The sequence below is a fragment of the Barbatula barbatula genome (genome assembly GCF_947034865.1).
Source record: "Barbatula barbatula genome assembly, chromosome: 18".
NCBI classification, from domain to species: Eukaryota; Metazoa; Chordata; class Actinopteri; order Cypriniformes; family Nemacheilidae; genus Barbatula; species Barbatula barbatula.
This window is the reverse complement of record NC_136781.1, coordinates 14,251,136-14,274,687: the sequence shown is the minus strand read 5'-3', so window position 1 is coordinate 14,274,687 and position 23,552 is coordinate 14,251,136. Positions and strand designations below refer to the sequence as shown.

The window sequence follows — 23,552 nt, the reverse complement described above, 5'->3', positions numbered from 1 at the left end:
TAAAAAGAAATCACATAGGCTACTACAGGGCTCCAGACTAACCTTTTTTACTAGGAGTACTGTAGCCCCTGCAATATTCACATTTCCACCCCAAAATAACTGTATTACTGATACTCACAAATAAGTAAGTTGTTGACCGCAGATTTGGTTCTGCTTATTTTAAGAGGCAGAGTCTACAGAGAAGCTTTGTTATTGATAGGTGCTAAATTCATTTGAACCAACAGAAATTTGGCGTGTCAAAAAGTATATATTTATTTGTTTAGTGTTACACATTAGAGCAAAACGAAAGTTCACGTGGTATTACATTCTTACATGATTTTATTGTGAATTAGGGACACTTTTCCTCTTGTTCACAGATGTAAATATAACATCAAATAAAACTTAACAAGAGCATCCGCGTGTCGTTTGTTCTTGCTATGAACGGATTTGTAATGATCCAGCGCTGTCTCAAGTAATCCATAAATAAATGTAGTTTCCTGAACGTCAGTTTAGTTTTAACGTCTCATATTTCAAATCGTTTATCTTGAGGCTCAGGAAATCTGTCACAGCAAACAGCGACTCATAGTAATGCGCTCACGTTGTGTGTGTAAACGTGTCAATGACGACGTGGACTGTGCGTGTCCACTGCTCATCTTTCCACATGACAAAACAACTAGAAGAAATTCAGAATTTGCAGGGCGCACGGCCATTAAGTCGCAGTTTGGAGCCCTGTACTAGTTTCCGGAGGTGGAGATGGGCCAGCCAAGCAGCTACTAAACGAAAAGTCTATTTACCAAACATCATTGATTTTATCCATCGTCCATCATCCATCTCCATAAACTCACACGAACACAAGTCTACTGGTGGATGTGTTAGCCAACCAAAGTTATTGCACTTGAAGGAAAAAGATAACATCTGGAAAAGGAAAGTGTTGCTATCTCGAGTAGGTAAACAACACTATCAACCTTTATTTATTGAAAAAGCAAAGGTTCTGCTGATTATTGTCACAATCACAGCACGGAGTGAGTTAAGTTAAAGTGACAATTTAGATTTCCTTTTCTCACCCTATTTATCGTTCCAAATCTGCGTGATTTCATTTTATTGAGTTAAACACAAAATTGAGATGTAAGACATGATGCTAGCGACTGACAGTTTCAGTGCCTATTCCCTTTTTTTCTTATGAACAAAGAAAACAATCATTCTTCCATCTTGTGTTCTACTTTTCTTCACAGACTGGAACAACAAATAATGGAAAAAAAACTATTTTGCTTTTGTAATTGTTGTTTTATAAGTCTATCAACCCCAAAACCGTCATCCCCATGAATCTGCTAAACTACTTTGCTGAGGTGTACACCTATTTGAGAATTATGGGTCTAGAACATCATGTGACTGGAAATAAAACGATTGAATAAAATGATTAAAGGTTCATAGCCAACCATATTAATCTGGGCAAAAATCTATATAATAAACCACATCAAAACGCCTCAAGTTAGCGAGACACTAATATCTGAATAAAAAGATACAGAGCATGATTCAAATGACATTGTTGAAAATATCAAAGACGCCCACACATTACATCTGTGTGAACTCCTTCAGGCTTTGAAAGAATTATTTTTTTGACTTATTGCTATATTTATCGCTCTCCAGGGATCTACAACATTCATTCTCCTCTCTTCCATTTCTCATGCAAAAGAACTCTACCAATGTTCAACTTTAAGAGAGATCTGAAAGGCGTTTCACGAGTGAGATTTTGAGAATCCACTCTGAACGGAAGGGATTCATTAAAGCGCAATGCAGGATAAACATCATCTGCATACAAACATATTTCCACAGCAATGCAAACCAATCATCCCCATTGTATGCAGACCCGGGAATCTGATGCAGATCGGCATGTCACGCCCACCAAGCCTATTATTTCAACTCGATGAAAAATCAACCACACGAGTGTCTGATCTTTTCACGAGTGCGACTTCAGGAACATGTCTGAATGTTCACGAGATAAATTACAGGATTGGATTTCGGACCAGGATGGAATCTAATGAATTTCGTGAAGTGAATGTAATGGTGCTCTGATTTCCAGGTGTCAGGGTAGAGAGAGAGAGCCATCGGTCTGTTGCTCAATCACGGCGCCTCTGCAATAAACAGTGGGAGGCCAATGGCCAATCAGACCTCGGAGCTCTCGCTTGATACGATGGAGGTGATTCTCTGAGACCCTGAGGGGGATTATTGCTGCTGAATGGATACTGCGCATAAATTATCAGTCTCTTGCTTCTTAAAAAGTACAAACTCTTGGGGGAAAACTGAACCCTGATTAAAACACTCAGCTTATGTGTGTGTTGATGAGCTGCGATGTGTGCAAACACACAATTCGGCACTTGTAAAATATCATTAGTGGGGTTTGCTGTGGCAAGCATCAATATTACTTTTGTACTTGCTTAGGGTTAAAGACTTGAACAAACCACTAAGAGCCAGATTTACTAACAGCTTGCGCCAATGAAAATGCCTCAATTGGCATAAAAACGTCTCGGTTACGTATGTAACCTCTGTTCCCTGATGGAGGGAACAAGACGTTGTGTCGAAGCCGACAGATGGGGTTCGCCCTTGAGAACCAATCATCTCTGACTATTTTGAAAAGGCCAATGAAATTGGCGAATGAAATTTGCATGCCGGGCTCCGCCCCCGGATATCCGGGTATAAAAGGGGGGGTATAAAAGGGTCTCTCGACGTTGTGTCGAAGCCGACAGATGGGGTTCCTATTGAAAATGCCACGGCACTAGCCGCGTCACAATCTCCAGCGAAGCGACGTTGACCAGCCTAGGCGAGTCAGACGTAAGCGCTCTCGCAAAATTGTAACCTTCCAGTAGGTAGACAGGGGGACCCAGAGCTTTTAGAAAAGATGGGTAGCCCCTGCCCTCTGCCAACTCAGACGGCCCCATTGGCGAGAGCCATTCCAGGTCTTGCTGATCTCCTCATGCACCTCGGGGAAAAAAGGTACAGGGGGTGTGCGCGGCTTGGAGCCGTGCTCGGACCCGATGTACCAATTATCCAGCCGCGAGTGCTGGGGCGTGGGCGGTGCGGTGCCGTGGCCACCGCGGTCGCAGAGCGGGAAGCAGATGAGGTGGTGGCCGGCTCTCGAGAGAGCGCAGCCACCCGTGACCGCAACGTCTGTATAGCCATTCGCCGGGCAGGATGACTCCACGAAGGCTGCCTCAGCGTGTTGGACCCCCAAACACCTGACGCAAGCATCGTGTCCGTCCCCCTCCTCAATGAGGGAACCGCAACCACGAGAGCAGCGGGACATGCCACGCTGAAGAAATTTGCTCTTTTAGGAATTTATCTCTTTCAGTAAACACCTCTGGAACTGCTGAAACGCCGGGGGGGTGATCGCTTGGAAGGGACAATCCGCTGCACCACGTCAAGCATTCAGCTCTAGTAGTCATTCGATGCGAAGGCTCCGAAGAACAAAAGGTGAATGAATGAGCGCGCCGGCTCCCCTTTTATACCCGGATATCCGGGGGCGGAGCCCGGCATGCAAATTTTATTCGCCAATTTCATTGGCCTTTTCAAAATAGTCAGAGATGATTGGTTCTCAAGGGCGAACCCCATCTGTCGGCTTCGACAAAACATCGAGAGACCGACAGAAAGGGAACTACTGTCAGGATTTACTAAACACCAAAGTTGCATCCCTGCACCGCAAACACACATATAGGCCATTAGTCGACTATTCGCGTGTTTATGATATTAATATCTCAATATACATGGCGAATGGAGACATAAGATGATGGTTTAAGCTTCATGTATGAAAAATACATTTTATGTAACATTGCTTGTGAATTAAACAATGTTAACTATTAACTTAGCCATATAGCAATTTTAGGATAATGTTCTGAAACTGGCACGGTATGGTAGGGGAAGAACCCAAGCGCAGGCAGCAGTGCACACACGAATAACTTTATTAACAAAATAAAACAGTAAAGTAACTTAAATACAAGCAAGAACAAAAGACTACCCGCAATGGGGCAAAAACAAGAACACAGGATTACAAGACTTCCTAATAAATGATATGACAAGAATAAATAATAACTCACAGTCCAACACAAGACAGGGGATCGAATAAGGCAAGGCAACAGGACCGCAAGAAAACAGGCAAGTAATACAAAACAATTCCGCACAGGACAGCAAACAAAAGGGCAATATATAGGGAGACTAACAAATGATAATTAACAAGGCAGGTGTGGGGAATGAAACACTAAAGGAAAGCTAACAAGAGAACCAGAGGGGCGGCGCCAAAGACGAGACCGGAGAGAAAGCACATTATGTCGAGACCGACAATAATGTGTTTCTCTCCACACAAAACCTGTGATACTGTCATGCCCCAAGACTAGAAAAACCTGGCAAGATGTGGCAGAACCATGACATTAATATATTAAACACCCAAATGATGGAACATATTATGAACAGCCTGACAGATGGCACTAACAGTATCAGCTGATGGGAAGCGTATCTTTAGCGATCATCTTAGTGATGAGGGCCGTTGTTTGCTCTGCCCGTCTAGCATTCATCTTGTTTGATCTATTCATGAAACTAGCTTCTGGAGGTGTGCAGTGGTTGGAACTACAGCACGAGCACACAATACACGATCGCATTATCCCTGCATAACTGTTGATTCACTATTAGTTTGCGTTGTTTACATTATGCACGTATGCGCCGATTGGCAACAAAACACAGACATTTGATCCGGATTTAACTTACTGTGTGTGGTTCATGTTCTAAACCACAGAGAACACAACATGGGCAACATCCCATGAGCACTGTAGTACAGAATTTGGTATCGGCAAGCTCCTCTCATGTTTATATGTTTAAATAATGTTAAATCCAATATCTTTCATCACAAATCAAACACAGTTTAGAGTTTGTTAGCCTGTTTTGCCGAGCACCAAGGCTGAATTTGTCCCGAAGTGTTCATGCAGACTACAGAATAGCCCTAATGATTGGGACGATGGCATCAATTCTCCTCTCTCTTGTTTTCAATTTGCCCTTGAGTGTCAACAGAAACTTTTGTGATGAGAGACAATACTGGACCCTCCAGAGAACGAGTGAAGCCAAAACACGAAACAAAGGGCCAAAACAGAAAACAAATGTCTGTTAAATGGGGCTATTGTTTCAAACATTATAATGGTGTCTGCAGAGGACTGCGAGTGTGGCCTAGGGTTGTGAAAACAAAGAGGTCAAGATGTGCTCTTTTCTACTGTCAGGGACTTCAATCAAAATGAATGCAGGAAAATAGAATATCAGAGCATCCTAATAACACAAGCATTAAAACTTTCCAATAGCCTTTAAAAATAAATGTGATGCTAAATCTAATGAAAGCTTGTTCTGCTGGAATTTGAAGAGAAGTGTACAGCCTAGCTGTTTTATTATAAGTGCTGTCATAGGCGTAGTGGGAGGCTGGGACATGTCCCCACCACTTTTGGAAGAAATTGAGAAATATTTACGGAAGGTGTATTGTTTATTTAATTTCTTTTACGACATGCATGATGTAATTGAGAAGGCATAACTATTGACCAAATTCCACAAACAAGATTCTAAACAAATGATTGCTACAAATGTGGGATGATTCATATTAGCTGTCATATAGTCAAATGAATGATTTACAATCCTTAATGTTATTTCCAGTACTCACCGGGTTGCTCTGCCTATTCTTCACCAGCATTTCTCTTTCATTACTCTGTAGTGGTAGTCCCTTGAGGAAACATCATTAAAGGGAGAAGTATTGTTGCCGACCGTAGTTCCATGAACATTTCCTTCATCGCATAATTCCACTAAGCAGCACAAATGCCATTGTCACTGTAGCGAGGTAGGCGGGACGAGAGCCGGGATGCGAGGCCTCGTATCAGGGAGGAGATTGGGGAGCATAAGATGACGAGCGACCGGACCGTCAGTGAGAGAGGACCGGGCCCGGACATTTGTTATGGTTTGTGTGTGTCGCCCCTGAGGGGGCTGCCGGCTTTGTTTATTTACGTTTGATTTTTATGAATTAAAAGTTATTTTATGTTCGCCGGTTCCCGCCTCCTTCCTTTTTATAAACCTTTGTTACACATACTAGTCTTTCTGTCAGTATATAGTGAAGCTTTGCAGACCTGTGATGTTTGTTGTGTACTAAGACAAACTATAAGAGACAAAATGACATCTTGTGTGCAGAAACCCATTGTAGTTTACTAGAATGTTCTTCACACCACAAAAAAAAATCAAACAAAGTCGAAAGAAGCTTTGAAATAAGCAAAAACTGAAAAAAGTCTATACTTTTTATGCAAAGCTCTTAGTTTTTATTGGGTAAACAAAAGTGGGGAGACAAAATACTGTTGTGATCATATCATCGTATTTTTGTTAGCAGAATAAAAAGGTTAGTAACTGTCAGAATAAATATCTCCCAATTTTCCAAATGGCATTACCATGCCATCAATATTTTAGTGAGCACTTCATTCTGTCCCAGAATCTACACTCATGCTGAATAAAGTATGCAGGCTTTATAGTTACAGATATACAGGGAAATGCTTGATTGTGACTGAGCCAAGTTGTTCTTTAACAGCATTTAAAACATTAACAGTTGAATCTAGCCGTTTTTTACTTCCTTTTTCCACTATTTCAAGCTAGTGGAGGTAAACCTAAGGAAAGCTCTCATGGAATGACTTTCATATGGATGAGATTAAGGAGTCTGAAATCCCTCAACTGTGACACTCACTGGATGTGATGAAAGTGATGTCAGTACCATCACGGTAAGAGAAGTCCTGAAATAAATACTTTAAAAAGAGATCAACATACTGTTGGTAACATGATGTCAACCAGAATAAATGTCTGACATGCCTCCAAGTATAGTTAGGAGCTGATACTGTATCACAAAAAGATCTACGAATATCACTAAAATGTGATGATATCCTGTTTTTTTCAATTGCCATCTTTAAAAGCTAATGTACCAACTTGAAATAAAACAATTCAACCAGTGCCAGAAAAAGAAGGAAAGCATCTGATTGATTTCCCTACATGACCATCACCTTCAGCAAAAATGAGATTTCATTGTTGATTCTCTATCTGCTGAACTGTACTATCCTGCAGTAACAGAATTATTGTCAGGAAGGCGATTGTGCCAATATTTCTTGTTACATTTTTTATATTCTTCTTACTTTAATTTGCGGTGGCAATGACAGACAGCTCAAAAAAAATTTAACAATTCCGAAAGTTAGAAAAAAAGAAAAGTAAAGCATAAATCATAAAACTGGGTTATTTAAGTCTTAAATGTGTAATATCTAAAAACAGGGCTGTGAAAGAACAGGAAACTTGTGCTACAATATTATATATTCATGTCACACAATATGTTCCTTAATGATTAGTGTTCAAAACTGGGAATTATTGCAATCTTTACCATGCTTGATTTTATAGATATGCATTGGACATTCTGTGCTTGTATTATACTGTATTCTCATTCTATAAAACTGTTATCCACAAGTTTCCGGAGGGCGCTACTATATAAATGTCCGTGGGTACAACTTCCGGTGAAGCGGCAGAAGTAGTGTGTTGCACCTTGAATAACTTATTCTGACGACAAAAAATGAGACTGATCCATATTTTGAATTGCAATACTGTTGGTTTCATGTGGAAATCTATTAAAAACTGATGAGCAACACCTGCTGTTTGCGGCTAAACCTACAACCAGGCCAAGCTTATTTCCCGTAGGAAAAAATAGCGCTTCACAAACAGATCAAAAGTAAAGACGGACTACTCCTGTGAGGGACTGAAGAGTTTTTTAAAGACAAACTTCTAAATGGGGATGGCTTATCTCGAGCAAATAGATAACCAGGGCGCCTGACTAACCCTTTTTACGAGGAGTACTGTAGTCCCTGACTGAAATTTGTAGCAGCGCAAGCAAAATGTTTAGGGGCAGGCTGTCGTGATCCTAGTCCTGTCTTGATTTTGTGTCCGGTGTTGTTTTTGTCGAGCTCCTGGGAAGCCGGCTTGATAGCTCCACACGTGTTCGGTGTCTACGTCATTTGCCCCGCCTTCCGTGTCTCCGTCAGGCTTTCCCCTCACCGGGTTTCCATCACCTCATCACCCGCACTCCTGTAGCTCGTCCCCATAAGTAGCCGCCTCGGCTCGCTCATTAGTTTTCACCTATAGCTTGTTCACGCTGTTTAGGTCCCCTCTATTCCTCTCGTTCTTTGTCAGATCGTTGTGTGTGTTAGCTCACGTTCACGGCCACTCTTGTCTAGTTACCTTGTCAAGCCTTGGATTATATATTTCCCTGTGATACTCCTAGTTTAGTTTTCTTAGTCTTCGTTCTCAGAGGTTTCTCTTCGCTTTCAAAGTTTTGTTTTCGTTTTGCCCTCCAGTCTTCGTCGGTGTCTCGGACCTCCGTGCTATTTTCACTGCTGGCACTTCTCCACTAAGTGGTCTTCTTCTCTCGTCTGGAACAGGCCGGCGGGTCCGAGGCTCTCTCTGCTGTGCTCTCTCTCCCTGCGAGTACTACTTCTCCCGGATTGGGTCTTCTGCTGTTTCTCTGGGTCTAGTTCCGTTGGGTCTAGTCCTCTCCCTGCGGACTCTCGTGGTATCGAGGGTTCTCTGGCCCGGATCTCCCGAAGTGGTGTTTCTGCTCTCCCATAAGTCCCTGTGGATCGAGTCCTCTCTCCGCCGGGCTTACGTGGTCGTTACTAAAAACTGCTGTCGTCTGGTGGATTTATTGGACTCTTATTAATAAAGATCTCGTTTCCCTGAATCTGAGTCTCTGAACCTTCTTGCATGTCCCAGTGTCATGACACAAACCTTAAATCAGCCTGCGCTGAAATTATTCAATTATTTTCCCCAGAATAACTGCATTACTGTTACTGACAAGTAACTTGACGACAGCATATTTGGTTCTGCTTATTTAAAGAGGCAGAGTTTACAGAGAAGCTTTGTTATTGATTGGCGCTAAATAGAGAGACTGTAATCTGAATTCATTTGAACCAACAGAAATTTGATGTGTCAAAAAGTATATATTTATTCGTAAACAGTATTAGCAAAATGAAATGTCTCGTGTTATTACGTCCTTACGATAATACGTTTGTATATTGGGGATACTTTCCTTAATGTTCCCTCATGTTCACACAACACATAAAACTTAACAAGAGCATCCACCTGTCGTTCGTTCTTGCTGTGAACGGATTTGTAATGATCCACCTCTGTTTCAAGTAATCCACAGATAAATGAAGTTTCCTAACTCCTTCTTATCTGATATGCTTGATGTAAAGTAGGCTGTGGTGAGGAAGGCGGGACGAGAGCCGTGACGCGGGGCCGGTGGCGTGAGTGATAAGTTCAAGCAGCTGTGCGCGCACCGGTCCCGAATCTTATCACGGAGGAGATTGGGAGCTTAAAAGGATGTGCGGCAGGACTGTTGATGAGAGAGGACCGGGCCCGGACATGTGTTTAGTTTGTGTATGTGTTATGGCCGGCAGTCGACCGTGAGGTGGCTGCCGGTCTGTTACTTCCGTGTTTATTGTTTATGTAATTAAAGTTTTAGTGTTTGAATGTTCGCCGGTTCCCACCTCCTTCCTTCCCTTCTATGGAACTTTATTACATAGGCATTCCTTCCTCTTATCATCTTATAAACAACACGTAGAGGGAATGTTTAAACATGAAAAAAAAGTTTTTGCTTGTGATATTTAGATTAATGTTTATCAGATTAATGGCCAGCTGACGATACAGTAGCTTTATATGTGCACGCGGCCCGTAACGCTTGGAGTTTGGTTTTAAGCCAAAAAAAATGATCACATCTTTAAATAACACACAATCGACATCATGTAAAGATATTGAAAACCCTCCATAATTTTCAAATTGCTCATTGGTTTACTGTCACAACAACTGAATCAATAAAGTTGATTAATATCCGCCCTCAAGTATTAAAATCATCCTTTCATTCTTCTATAAAGTGTTGGACAGAATGCTGATGTAGTTTAGTGCTCTCAGTGTGAAAGTTCCCATTCTGCAATAAACGAATGACATGAAATGCATTTGTGTACATACATTGAACCGGAAGTTAAGCTTCATGTGGCATAGGAAACTTGTACTTGGATATAATTGCTACATAATAATTTTGTTTTAAGTTTGGGCTTTAAAACTTTGAAATGAGCGACTGTGCATTGACCTAACGCTTCCGTAATTTGTTTCCTTTCTTAGACTTGCTCACATATTAAAAATGCATCTAAAATTATAGATTCTTGTCGGGAGAACATCTTTATATTATGAGGAAAAAATTTTGAATCCTTACGTTTTTCCCAACTCAAAAAGTTGAAGCTCAGAATTGAAACAGCTCATAACTCTTTCTGTTGTTCAGCATATTTAGACTAGGCTTGTGCCGGTGATGCATTTTAATGCTGTGGTAATTGATGAAGCTTTTATTATGGTATAATTGGTATTTTGACGGTGATGCATTACAAATATAGGTCGCAAACATAAGCAAACTTCAGTTTTATAGTCAATAACTTTTTCAAACATCAACCAATAATAAGAATTAAATGGAAAGAAAAGCTTACTGATAGTGTGTCAGGTGTTTACCGAATTATGATAAATATATATTTTATTCCAAACTAGATTTTAATAAGGGAGAAACACATGCAAAAGTGATGATTAAGCTAAAGATGCCCACTTTACTTGTACTGACTTTTGCTGTAGAATAGTGTATTCAACATACATAGTCAAATACAAACGTAACATAATATTCATGGCTTGATATTTAAATGGTCATTTTACCGACACGTCACTATACACTATAAATAATTACCTGTCAGTGTCAGCACAACAACTGTGCTAATTCATGTTTTTTTCCTGGATAGCAGATATAGTTCATATATAATAGTAAGACATTTAGAACAAGTACTCTGTGGCAAGATAAGATAGTGTTGAGGTACATCTTCAACTTAAAATCTAAATAATCGTTCTGCCACACTGCCGTTAACTACATAACTTGTTATTAGCGGTTCACTGTATTTTATTTGTTAAATTACGAGACGCAAACTTTAACATCGCTAGCGGACCAAGCTAACTCTTCAACTGTCAGGAATGCAAATTGCATTTTAGTCCAGCAACTTGTTTTTATGTACTATTCAGAAACGCGTAAATATGAGAAAGTGGCGTGACATAACTCATATTTCACCTGAGGTCGGACTCAGCGGCGCTCCGCTCCGTCTCGTTCAGGCTCACGGTTGGGATGAATGCATAACATTTGTTTAGGCTTGATTACACAAAGACACTATGCATAATTTAATCAAATCAGTCGTAAAAAACGTTGAATAAGCATCAAACTATAATGACTGAATAATTTAAACTTTAATGAGCCATCCACACTCGAAAACACAATGCAGTCTTGCCTCAATACACATTCAACACCTGTGAGGTCAATTATTTCAGAAATGTTGTAAGTAATAGCTCAGTGATTTCTGAATTCAATCAGAGAAAGGTAAATTCAACCCAATGACCAGATAACAAACAGAGAGACAGAAGACCGTCCATTGACTCAGTGTGTGGAATGAGTCAGAGGGCAGGAACAAGTGCTCTACTGCAGTCGGCTCATAAATATCTTGTCTTTGAGGCATTTCCACAAGTGTCATCTCTCTAAAACCTCAGCTTTCATTAATATTCACTGTCGCCCAACTGACATTTACATTGCACCACTACAAAAGCTCTTACATTGCTTTTTTAATGTAAAATCTGCTTTGCAACATTTCAATATGTCAAAGGACACTTGTATTCTTCATCCTCTCTTCAGACCCAGTAATACTCTGCTAACGGATGCCACATCACTTGCTATAAAAGAGGAAGCTGTACTTGAAATGGATACAACTAAACAAAAATCGAATTTCTTCTAAATAGGCAACATTTGTAGTTATGAAATTGGTAATTCAGCAGAAATAGTAGATACGCGGTTGGGAAAATGGCAAAATTAGACAGTCAGTCTATTGTTATGTTTTGATGCTATTTTCAGCCCTCCACTGGTGTTGTGTCTATATTTCGGTTTGGTGTCAACTAGTATGCTGTAAATGATGGTGTGTTTCTTCTAACTAATCCAAGCCTTCTTTACACTGATGATTAGGGATGCAACACTACAGTTAAACCACGGCTCAATGCGTACCTCGTTTTTACCTACGGTTTTCAGTTCGGTTCTGATGGCTTGGCACATTAAAGTGTTTTTCTTGTCATTATTCTATGCCTACTGTGTGTGACAAGTAGAGTAAAAAGTTAAGAAGAAGAAAAATATATTTTATTGTCGTTCTCTTTATTTGACTTGACTTATTTTATTCTCTAAGCAAAAATCCACTTGTATATTAACTTGGTGTATTAAATAATATGATGTAGTATTAAAGATTTACACTGGCAACTCACGGCAGCTCTTCACCCCAGTTCTTTGTTTACTGATCACCAACATGCCAGTTAAATAAGCTTATTGAAGAGGATTAGCGCAACTGTTATTAAAATAACGTTTTTAAAAATAACGTAATCCAAACATGCAATTTCTGTAATGGAGGTAAACAGACAGACGCGCTGTGCTCATTTAACACTGTAAACAGTACAGCTCAATGGCCAAGGCCAAAGATAATAGATGCTCCACTGCCGTATACAATAAATGGGGAGTAATGCAACACTCGATGTGGCCGCTTAAAAAAGATGATTTTAGATTTAAACTTAACAAACCAAATTCGGGTACAGTTCATGTCAGGTTTATTATTGATCAGAAATATGCTCTTTAATTCAGATTTTTGCCAGCGATTTTATAAATATCTGCATGTTGTCTTGAAAGTAACTACGTCTGTTCATCAGCATATAACAGCAAATTGCTTCTTGTGTTGCAGGCAGCCTTGACTCATGTAAAATCTGTCACCCGCATCGCAAGCACTAACTTTTGCACAACATAAAATAACTTTTAATTAAAAAAATCAAACATAAATAAACACACAAAAACCACAAAATAAAATCCAAGCCTGGTCCTCTCTCACTGACGGTCCGGTCGCTTGTCCTTTTATAAGCTCCACAATCTCCTCCGTGATACGAGACCCGTGCGCGTACAGCTGACGCTCGTTAACACTCTCGCACAGGCCTCGCATCCCGGCTCTCGTCCCACCTACCTCGCTACATACCCCCATCGCCCCTCACAGGCCGGGGGTTCCCCGAGACTCCGCTTGCTTGGGGGTTTCGCGCAGCCTCGGCAGAACTATCCCCTGGGGTATGCACCGACGAGACGAGAGAACGGAGACGGGAGCACTCCGAGCGACCGGAATGAGAGAGGAAGAAAACAAATTATAGTCTGGTTCCCCGACATGCTGCCCCTCGGTCCTCAACCAGCCGGGGTACTCTCCTTCGCGGTGCCTTGCGGTGGCCCTGAGAGCTAGACCTCACACCCCTTGGCGACCGGGGGGGCTCCTCTGGTAGGGAGACAGTAGCGGGCCCCCTGGTCCTCCTCCTTGGGCAGACGGACACAGGCTCTGGCCTTTGGCAGGCGGTGGCCGCTCTCAGCTCTGCCGCCCCCCGCTCGTCCCCTCTTGGGCTGATGAGACAGGCTACGGCCTCGGGCGAACGGTGGCGACCCGCCCTGTTCCCTCTGGGGAGGTAGCCATCCCGCCGCGACCCAGGTGCTACAAGACCAGTGCGCGTACATCTGACGGCCTCGCATCCCGGCTCTCGTCCCGTCTACCTCGCTACAATCATCCAAAAACCTTTCAAATTAACTGAACAAACCAGCCTAATGTCATGGGAATTTAATTTCTGAAGTGGCTAATTTGTCAGGGCCCTAGTCTAACATTTGAGAGAGGTGGCACTGGCGCAACCAAGTCATACAGTAGGTGGCACCAGCCCCTAATTTGGAAGCACTAGGGGGTGAGGCTAGATAAAAGAAACACTAAACTTGCATCCAAATGCATTTAATGCATTAATAGATGAATTACCAATTATACAAACCATTATGGTTCATACATAAACTATCACAGGCATAAATGAATTTAATTAATACCACATCATGTAAAGCACATATTTAACAACTAAATTAATGTATCTTACTTTTTCTTTATTATGTACAACTCATATAAGGAGCACACAATTCCTTTAATATCAGTTTGTTGTATAATGAACATTATAAATAAAAATAAAAATTATATATCGTTCTATGCTGCTGTCCCTTTAAGCAGGATATGCGGATCTAATATAATGTGACACATGCGTTTCCCAAATGTTTATGTTCATGAAACGGACTGCTTTCACAAGGATACTTGCTAAAATGGGATTGTTGATGTAATTCTGTGTTACTATGTCCGTATGAAGATGTGAAGGAGAACTTGGTTTAGTATTTTGCGCACTGACTGGCAAATATCTGAAGGCTATCGCACCAGTGCTACCGTTAAGAAAAACTGGTCGCACCAACAGGAACATTTTGCGCAAAATGCGACCATTTGGTCGCAGTTAAGAGCCCTGTTTGTATAATGATGTACAATGTGAATAGAACAAAAATGTATTATTATTAGAAAAAAAACATAAACTCATCCCTAAACATAACCATCACTGGCGCGAAAGCAAATCGTACCAAAACATATGAATGAGATCGTACAAATGAATACGAATTACTGTGGGATTGTTTTGAAACAAAGTTAAAAGAAGTATGTATACTTTCATCTAAATCCCAGAAATATATTGTCAAATGGCTAGTGATTCAATCCAGAAATCAGGCCTATTCTTTCTTAAAATGTTGTTGTCAGAAGATTGTGTTCCCCATGTAAAAGCTTCTTCAATGAAACTAGGAACAGTGAATAAACAATGAATATGTCAGTGACAGGAAGCTTTCAGTATTAAACACACACAAACTTCCACTCATTGACCAAGCATGCTTCATCGATTACCTTATCAGAGGAATGTCTAACCAGAAACGCTTACCTATATTCAAATGACATGAGTTATCTCTCCACGATAACACTGCAACAACCTAAAAGAACACAAGCAGAGGCCACCAAAGTGCTAATAGACGCTGTGCCCTCATCTGAACCGGAGCATCATTCATCCTCAGACCTTTCAATTGTGCGAATCTCCTCCATTAACATCCGAGTGTATGTGTGTGTGTTTATGATGGAAAATGTGCCATATCCTTCTCTGGTACCCTGCCAGATTTAAAATGCTAAAATTACCGGTTCCTGTAACACTTGCGGACCTATTTTCAGCCTCATTTTGTTTTCTGTAAGGAAAGCGCTGCACGTGAGTGCAAACATTTGAATGGCTTTTGAATTGTTTTCCTTTATGCGTCCAGCATCCAAACCCTCTCCATAACATATATTCTTCTAATGACATAACATAGACTAAAAGGACACGCTAGGAAACATGTATACATTTCCGGGGATTCCACTTGAACTGCAAACAAGCAGAACTAAGACGAGAGGAAAATAAACACTGTTCCTACTGATCCCCTATTTCCTTTAGTCAAAGACTAAGCCAGATCTGAGACAGGATTTAGCCAAAGTCCTCGCGGCACAGAGAAAGCACAGAGTCAAGAACGGTAAATTGAGGTCTGCAGAAACAGACTACAGTGCAACACAAACAATAAGACACGCAGACACGATGCTCGTGTACAATATCATACCGTCGAACAGGGATACAATGTCTTGAACACTACAGATAAGGCTTATGTGATGTGAAGCCAGGGCATTTCAGAAGAGCTTACTGTTTTGTAGATGGTTATGAATCTGTATCAGACCTGGAGAAAGAGATCACGCAGGGTGAGAGAAAAAGAAAGTTGGACACAGAGCTGTGATAAAACAAACGCAGCAGTAAACATAAAATGGAAGCATGTTAAAGGGAATGTGCAACAATGTTTCATTCATTCTGACTTCTTTACCATGTTAAGGGTGCTGGCTTCTCATGCTTGACTTGGTCAACTACGCCGTATGACGTAGTATTTCTGTGCTTGATACACTCCCCCAGCGTACGCATAGATTAGGAAAGATTTCTTTTTAATATGAAATTCTGTTTCATAACAACTTTTCTTAGTCCCTTATTGGACAATTCTCCAATTCGTTCGCGAAATTCAGCTGTGTTTGTTTGTTCACTGCATTTCGGTAATGAACAATGCTGGATTTGGAGATTGTTTGAAACTAATAGATGGTCCCAGCGGTAAAAGATGCCGGTCATAAACCGCACGTGGCAAGTCAAATGTCTGTGGTTTGATGGCAATCAGCGTGTACGTGCATAAGGTAAGCAACATGAACTTATAGTGAATCAAAAGTTATGCAGGGATAATGCGACGATGCATTGTGTGCTCGTGCTGTAGTTAAGGAGGTTTTCGGAAATAATCGAGCTGCTGTCATTTGAAAATTTGATCAATCTAAAGACTCTTCGAAGATATGAACTATGAAGCTCTACTTGAATAGGTATTCAAGATTAATATGAGAGTGGCAGAAACTGCGTGTGTTAAATCCGCTTTTTAGGAATAATTTAAGCAAAAATATTTTTTTATGGGTTACAAACTCCTTTACGGGACACAAAGGAAGACATCCTGCAAAATCTAATGACCGTGCTTTTACAAAGTCTCCATGAAAAAAAAATGTTTAGCTAAAAACTATTTACTTTTTTTGGATCAAATTGCAGTTTAAAAAAGCAACTATTATTCTTATTTGATTGTCCTTTTTACTTAGAAATACATTACAATACTGCAGTTAAGATTATCACAAATTCCAATTCAATAGCCTATATCGTAAATGTGCCTTTTAAATGATAAAATACTGTGTTGTCAAGTTGACAAGAACTTTTTAATACTTAATATTTGCAAAACCCAGAGATACAAACACAAAAGGTAACTAATACAAATTATCTATGGCAAAAAAATGTAATAATGAAATGTTGAGATATGAGGTTTCAAAAGGACAGCAGCAGTATGGGAAAACCAGAATAAAATCATCTTAATAACGGTCAATCAGTTAAAGCTTTAAGCACATTTACATGTCAATTCACTTTTAGCTAAAATAACATTCAAATGAAGAACATCACAAACAGCAATATCCTTGTGTGGGGAACAAAACAAGCAAGTTATTGATAATCTTTATTACTATTATTTATTTATTGCAGCATAAAAGATCTGGGACCCGTTTCAATAAGGAGGTTCAAGCAACACTGAGTTAAAATATGAACTCTGAGTTGATTTACTCAGATAATCGCTACTCTGAGTTTTCTGTTTCAGAACAGCTGGTTTCAATCAGTTAAATCCACTCTGAGTAAGTTCACCCGAGGTTACTCGTGTTCACCGCGGCTTTAAAAAGCCATCATCAATTGAGCGAAGATAACACGATTCACCATGGCAACGCCACGTGACAAAAAACGCTCCGTTTATTTCTCGCCAGTCGAATTGGAGGAACTATATATATATATATATATATATTATGTATATCGTATATGTATAAACATATATACCTACGATTTTTTGTCATGTAGGTGCAATCCTTCTGCAATAAAAAGAACGTGGCAGCAGCTGGAAATGAAATATAAAAACATCATTCAGTCCGGTGAGTTTAAATGCTCTTGCTGGTAGGATGCCTGACTGGGAAATGTTTGATATATTTAATAAACTGGCCTTGAAAGTTATGAGGATATGAGAACCGAGCACTGTGGCTATAGAAGACAAAAAACTGGCCATGCTTGCCCCTGCTCCAGCTATGTGTAACGGAGGCCAGCTAGAGATGCTCTAGCGACAGACGTAATAGGGACTGCGGTCGTTAGGCTCGTGGTTAGAGCGCCGGTCCCTCGTTCTGACCGACGGCAGTTCGAAGCCCGCGCAGAGCGGGGCGAGTGGGACCTTTTAAATGTGCACCCAATCACATTGGGAAATCCTAAAGGGTATTTGAATTATTAGAGGTGGCAGCAAGAGCACATTTATTTGATCAGCTTATTCAGAAAGACGTTCACCATTCACCTGCAATCCTATGAAACTCCTCTTTGATGGCTCTCACAGGAAACTTAACACAAATGTATATAAAGTGCTTGAGAGCGATACACACTTTTCTTACTGCTCTGCATACAGTTGCCTTGCTAACGTGTTCTGCATCCCCGGTGTTATATAGAAAGCTTCCGTTAGCAAAGAAACGTAACAGAGAATCTGCTCAGATGTAAGAGTGCAGCCACGACGAGTGAGGTTTGTGATGTAAGGATGAAGCAGAGTGTGAATATATTTAATGGACTGTAAAGAAAAACTGTGCCTCTCAAATAAAGAATCCTCCGGATATGATAAAACATCCAAACGTGGCTTCACCATATATTCTCTCCCGACGTAAATGTAACTCTCTCTGAATGAATGCAGCTTCCTCATCTACGGGTACTGAATAAACGGACATTTAATGTCTGTGTTACGAACTTGTGCGCGATTAAGGAAAACGAATGAAAAAACGAACGGCGAAGGCAATTTCAACACCGCTCGCGCTTCGAAAAGGGGCGGAGATTGTAACAAACCTCGGGTTAGTGGAATAAAACCTGCTCCCGACCAGGTTAGGTTCACAGAGTAGGTTACTATGGTTACTCACTCTAAGTATAAGATACCTTGATTTCTGAAACGGGGTTGACTTACCCCGCGGTCACGGGTTTGATATACCTCGCGTTCTGAAACTGAAAACCCAGAGTATCCCGTTTTCTGGGGTTAACTTACACTGAGTTTGCTCTTACCCTGCTTTCTGAAACGGGTCCCTGGTCTCTAGTCACTGTGTTTTTAAAGAGAAGAATATTGCAGAGTTCAAAATGTTTTGTTTTATGAAAGAAAACAAAGGAATAGGAATAGGAACTTCCACAAGTTCACCAGTAAACATCGCTCATCGGATGGTTGACAACGATCCCTCTGAACTGTAATGCACTGATACCCGCCAGTGGTTGTGCTTTCCGCTTGTGTTGCTAGGATACACAGCATCCAGTGTGAATCACTATAAGCATGTTATTGGTGCAGGCCTGACACTCAAAGGCTTTGCACCATTCCACACAGTCTGTGCTCTAAAAATACTTTTGTATGCGAGAAAAGTCTGAACAAACAACACAAAAGCAGGGCAGGTAAAGAAATCCTATTATTGTACCTAAAAACAGAGTCGTCCCAGATAGCACAATCCATCTGGTTTACAGCCGCAAGACATCTGCAATACATTGTTTGCTCATCTGCAATACGTCTCGGAGACGTCTGAACGTCTGTAATACGTCTGCTAAAGATCTGGAGATCTGGAAAACATCTGCTGCGTAAAAACATCTGCTAAACATCTTAGAGATAGCAGCTTTACATCCATTCTAAATCATACACATCTTATAGATGTCTATATGAGGTCTGACAGCAGACATCTCCGAGACGTATTGCAGATGAGCAAACGATGTATTGTAGATTTGTAAATTGTAAATGTATTGTAGTATTGTAAATGCAGGCGTCAAATAGACGTGAGACAGATGCATGTGTGCCATCAGGGGTACGAACGCAGGCGGTGAAAAGAGTAATATTACAAAAGAACAGTTTAAATGCATCACACAGCTGTATCCATGCACACATCTCTCAATGGTGGATCACAGCCACTATACACACAAAGGAAAACGTATTTCTCATTACATTACTCAATCTGAATATCTACGAAATATCTACGAAATCCAAATGCTAGATCAATTGAAGTAAATAATGAATAAAAAACAAACTTGACGGATATGAATAAAGCGAGGCTAATTTTGACCCTAAACAGAGCATCCCACTATGGTAGTGGGTGCACAAAAGGTAAGGCACAGGTGTGATAACATGCAAACCTAGCGATGAGAATTGTCTCTGAACATTACTAGACACAATGTGAAATGTCTTAATAGAGAAATAACTGAGAGAATGCATGATGCAAGAAACAACACAAACAGTTTACAAAATTTAGGGGGATGACTGTTGCAAATGATGCATGAAAGAGTTTTGTGTGCGCAATAAATGATGAGGAACATCGCATCAGTTAACTTTACCTCTGTTGACTACGTCATTCGGGTGGGCGGAGCCAAACAAACCATAACAATCCTAACACTCGCAACACTTCCACTCAAATAAAATAGTTATTACCATTACCATTACTTTTACTACAGTGAAATCACAACGAGTTTCTACAACAATTGCGTTACACAGTGTAACGTTATGACGCTTTAAAATGCATAAACACGTTTTGCGTACTTTTGACGTATAATAAGACGTTATATGGAAGTTATAAGGTATTTTGTGACTGTAACAATTACCCTGAAACGGCGCACATGTAATAGTTTAAAGTCACTTTACAACGCGCGTGCCCGCGCACACCCATCAGGAGACTCGAGACGGCGCACCGATGCACTGCGTTAAACAGCGAATCCACTGCTCGATGCCAAAGACATTTCCAGCTCAGAATACCGACACATAAAACATCAAACTTACACTTCTGTCCCACTGACGCGGATATAACTTCAGACGAGGAAGTGTCCGACCCCGCCGACGCGAACGTAAACACACTCCACAGCTGGCGAGACGCGCGCGCTGAAGTGCGCTGGGTTTATCTCGGTGTGTTGGGATGTTTAAGGGCACGCAGCACTGCCGGGTATGGACTGAACTCCAGTCTGCAACTAGGAGAGGCAGTGTGCTGTCAGAGCGGAGGTAAACACTAGGCATTATGGGAACCTGGAGGAGCAACGTGCTTTACCCACGTGGGGTGACCCGCAGCGACATCTACAGGCTACACAGATAAACATACTGACACAACGGTACTACAATTAACTTGGCATTCTTACATAGCTAGTGTCATGAATACATATCATTTTTAAAGGTGTTGGGCTATATATGACACACACACACAAGATAACATGCTGTAGTGTAGAATTTACTTTAGTGAACTGTAAAATGACAAAATACACACACCTGATGCCAGGCAATCCGCTTTTACAAAGGCTAGTAGCTTATCCCGTCTGTAATTAATCATCGTGAAGTTTTCAAACACAAAAACATAGTGAATGTAATGTGGCTCTGAAACAGTACAGAAACCACAAGGCCAACAAGCCCTGAATAGATCACGGCACTGGTGATTTATTACTCTCATGTGTTCTTTATTCCTGTGGCTACTGGTAAAGTGTCCATAAATCCCATTGTTATATTCTTGGGCGGAAGCTTGTAAATCGGACAAAAACCATGAATAAATGCTTTAGTACTGTCTTTGCTCATTGTTCCTGTATAAAGGCCGCAATAGTAACAAATATGATTATAGAAATGAAAGCATTGCTAGAATTGCTTAATGTTGTAGAAGGCCATTTTATCCTCCTGTGAGATTGATGGTACAAAATCACAGGGCTAGAGAGATGAGGCTAAAGGAACAGACAGCAATAGAATAAACCTATGCACTCACAATTATTCTCATGTCCATACACAATACCACACCGGCACAATGGATGATTCATAAACAGAAACTCCAGTATCATGAGAGTGACTGCAAACTGTGACTAAATATACGCATGCACAATAGAAAGAAAAAAGAACGTATGAGGGACGTATCGGATCCAGAATAAAAGCGTGTGTTAACATAATGGACTGTGAGTGTTAATTTTGAATGAATAAACACTTACATAAACATATACAGGAAATATTTACATGTAATTGTTTATGTTTACATTGAATCAATTAGCAAACGCTGTTATCCAAAGCTGCTTACAAAGAGTTTAAATCATTTAAATTATGTATAAAAAAATTCAATTTTCAATTTTTTATTATGGATGTATGTGTATGTTTTTATAAATACCAAACTAATATGCATAGTAAACACACATATATCATGTAAACACGATTGCGGTTTGACGGCTCTTAAAAATATATATATCTATATATCTAATATATAAAAAAATTTTTAAGGTTTAATACTCCTTCTTTGATCATATTTGCCTTATTAAAGGTAGCGATGACAATAAATAATCACAAAAAATAAGAATAATTGATGTGACCATTTATTCTGATGTTGATTTTTGTACTGTGCCTTTTATTTTGAAAGCCAAATTGTCAAATGCTCTCTTATTTGTAAGTCGCTACATATAAAAGCATCTGATAAATAATTAAATGTAAATATAAACAGCTGCACCGGTTTAAGAAAAAGACAACTTTGTCATTAATATATGGTATGGTGATGATTCAAGAACAATACCACTGTGCATTTAATTGTGAAGTTACATTAACACTCGCGTATATGTGCTGTTGTGACAAGGTGAAAGCTCAAAAAACAGCCTTAGGTTAAACAAATATAAACACAGACAGGAAGAGAGTTTTTGTGTGTTCATGGGAAAAAATTTGAGCCTTCACGATGGTCCCCCTGGCAAACAGAAAGCTCAAATGTTTGATGAGTGAGAACGTCAGTCTTTGCGATACCAAACATCTCTCAATAACTCTTTTGGTAAGGTGCGACGTGTGTGATGATGTGAGCCCGTGCAGCTAATGGTCCCATACGTTGGTGTCGAGGCGCTGTGAAAAGGAGCAGATGTAGTTCATAATGAATCAAATGGAGAAATAACACAGAGAAACACAGAGAGCCAAGTGTGCATTGGCTGTCCGAGTTCTCCTAAACAGCAGCACATGTGAGAATAGGTAATTGTTTACTCCACGATGTTATCAGAGAGATGTGCGAAATAACCGCTGGCGCCCAGTTCACAGACAGATGCAGAGAGAAGACACATCTACAGGACAGCAAAGGCAATACCTTAGTAAGAACTTTAAATTTAATCTATGAAAGGAATTTTTCAAGGACTAAACAAGATTCCCCTTGAGCGAAATATTGAAGCATTGATGGATCAAAGGATGATATACCCTCGCTTAGATTTAATGGTTGTGGGGGTGGCGACAAATTACATTGTGATACAATCACATTAACAGAGATTAAGTTATTACAATAGCAGAACATTGTAGGTGAAACAGACACATTCGGTCAAGCCAATTAACAACGGCATCTGTATAATAACACAGCGTCAGAGAGTAAGAGAGCTGTGAATAATAGGAACCAAGTTTCTTTTCACAATGTTATGTGATAACACACTTATAGCAGGTGTTTCAAGTCTCTCATTCACTGTTGCAACCTGCTGTTAAAAATATAGATTTTATTTTAATACGAATGAACCAGTGTTGATCCTCAACATTTGATGGTTCGCCTATTCTTAAATGAAATCTGTGCATAAGAATGGCCTCACATTATAGAGATGCCAATTATTACGGCACTTACGCTTTAGAAATAAGAGGTATACAAAATATTCCACATTCAGAGAATCCTTTTGGATCTATAATGAAAGTCACTTGTCACGGGTGTGTTGGGGTGGCAGAACCCAATAGCAGGCAGCGACGATGAGGTTAAACAAAGACTTTAATAAAAGACAAATTACAAATAATACACCCACGATGGGGGGAAAACTGAACTGAGGCACGATACAAAAACAGAAAACAAAGACTTCCCACGAGGGGGTATAAGACAAATACTTAAAGCTATAATAACTAAGACTTACTAAACAATTATCAAAACAAGGAGCCAGGTAATATCCAGGAACAC

The 23,552-nt window shown here is 40.3% G+C and overlaps 1 protein-coding gene across 5 annotated transcripts in view; it reads right to left on the bottom strand.

Moving 5' to 3' along the window:
• The window catches only part of enox2 (ecto-NOX disulfide-thiol exchanger 2), a 208,212-nt gene extending 187,586 nt beyond the window's left edge, over window positions 1-20,626 (bottom strand). For 2 of the 5 annotated variants that reach the window (XM_079479787.1, XM_079479791.1), the window contains exon 1: window positions 20,423-20,626. The gene's annotated coding sequence lies outside the window, so the exon portion shown is untranslated. The remainder of the gene's footprint in view (window positions 1-20,422) is intronic. The other 3 variants (XM_079479788.1, XM_079479790.1, XM_079479795.1) reach the window with 2 other exon arrangements.
• Between the last annotated feature and the right edge of the window lie 2,926 nt (window positions 20,627-23,552).